This window comes from Chinchilla lanigera, unplaced genomic scaffold (assembly GCF_000276665.1).
Source record: "Chinchilla lanigera isolate Chin_1 unplaced genomic scaffold, ChiLan1.0 scaffold00081, whole genome shotgun sequence".
Lineage (NCBI taxonomy): Eukaryota > Metazoa > Chordata > Mammalia > Rodentia > Chinchillidae > Chinchilla > Chinchilla lanigera.
This window is the reverse complement of record NW_004955482.1, coordinates 3,470,566-3,472,551: the sequence shown is the minus strand read 5'-3', so window position 1 is coordinate 3,472,551 and position 1,986 is coordinate 3,470,566. Positions and strand designations below refer to the sequence as shown.

General features: G+C 43.8%; 1 pseudogene; it reads left to right on the top strand.

Annotated features, from left to right (window-relative positions):
- Positions 1-153: 153 nt before the first annotated feature.
- On the top strand, positions 154-1,774 carry LOC106146497 (annotated as a pseudogene).
- Positions 1,775-1,986: the final 212 nt, after the last annotated feature.

Here is a 1,986-nt window from a genome sequence, read left to right as displayed (position 1 = left end):
AACTGTGGAAGGTTACAGAGTTCTGATTTTTTTCTAATTCTGCCCACATAATGCATTTTGTGCAATTAACATTGTGAATAAAATTTTGCAAGTTCAAGTATTTATCACAATAATTGGTTTAGTTTTGTTTCTCTTTGAGTTTTGTTCAACTCAATGCCCCTTTCAGACATTTATGACCCCAAGGATTTTTCCATAACCATATCATCATTGGATGAGATGGTGGTGTCCGTCCAGCCAAACCTCCAATCCCAGTGGCCAGTGGCGGCTGCAGAAGAGGAAGGACAGGGGCCCCTGATTAAGTTGGAAATGATGATCATTGAGCTTTGTCAGAAGACCAAGAGGAAGAGTATTCTCACATGGGTAAAAGAAATGTCAAGGTCAAGTTTGAACCGAGTACTGTTGGACACCAAGGAGGCAGCAATGATATTGAGAGCATAAACTAGGAATACAAAGACCAGCTCAGCAATTCCATCGAGCGGGAAGGAAACCAGGAGGGGGCCGTGCAGGAATGGTTCCAACCCTGCACATCCTCCGGGCAGGAGAAAAGGACCAACAAAAGCACAACCCTGCAGTCTCCCGTGGGAGGAAAGGGTGAGAAAATGCTCAAAAGTGGTGGTGCCCATTAAAGAGAACAAAAACTAATAAGAAAAATATTAGAAATGATACAGAGCTCCACTAAACAAGATGGTAGGAATTCACCAATGGTTGTCATATTGCATATTATGGTCTTCAAATTAGTTGTTCAGATTACCAGATATAAGCATGCAGAATTGCTCAGAAAAATTAAACATTAACTGTTCCTTTCAATAAATCATTAAACATCAGCAGTACAGTTAATCAGCCATCCATTTATATACACATATAGTTTCCCTTGAGTCTTTCTTTCTTTTTCTCCTTTCCTTCATCTCAGTTGTTCTTTCCTTTGGGCAATTTCTTTCCCTTTCATAATATCTATTGTACATTTTGGGTTTATTTACTCTTTCAGGTTCTTACACTAGGGAATCTGAGCAACTTTGTTGAAGATAACAACGTGTAATATAACAACCACTGTTAATTCCTATCATTTTGCTTTGAAACTCTATATCATTTTTATTGTTTTTGCTTTGTTTTGCTTTATGTCTATGTTGTTGTTGGTTTGTTACTGTTTTTTGTAGCCTCTTCGGTTTGTAGCCTCTTTAAAAAAGTAGTGATGATGCCTTCACAAGCTTCCCCACTCAAGGGAAGTCCCTGAAACCTGATAACCCTAGTGACCTTGCAATGACCTCCAGGGGCTTCACAGACCTGGAGATGGCATGTACGCCCTGATCTGCATCTTCTGTCTGGTCATCTTGGTCTTCCTCATCAACTGTGTGGTGTTTGCTTGGAAATACAGACACAAAAGGTTCGCGGTGAGTGAGCAAGGCAACATCCCCCACTCCCACGACTGGGTCTGGCTGGGGAACGAGGTGGAACTCTTGGAGAACCCAGTGGACGTGACTCTGCCCTCTGAGGAGTGCATGACCATGATAGACAGGGGGCTGCAGTTCGAGGAGAGGAACTTCCTGCTGAAAGGCGGTTCCCAGAAGACTTTCCACAGCCAGCTGCTCAGATCTTCTATGTCTACGAGAAGGAGATGAAGAATGAACCCATAAGTTCTGCGGGCCCAAAGAGGAAGTGAGTCAAGTTCACTTCCTACACCACCATCCTCCCCTAGGACGGCGGCCCCTACACCAACTCCATCCTGTTCGGCAGCGATGATGACATCAAGCGGAGCTGCAGAAACTTGCAAATGTAAAATTCTGCATCAGGTTGTAATTCACTCTATGACTTCTGCTTTTCACAGAATTGGAGCCATGAGCTTGAGGACAATTTAACAAAGCCTAATGTGTCAGTGTCTAGGGGGATCCACCTCAAAGCTCATGGCGGTGGCCTGAAGAGTGAATGCAAAGTGGTCCTGATCCAGGCTGTGCCCCTCACACAGCCCCGTATGGATACCAGAAAGTGTGG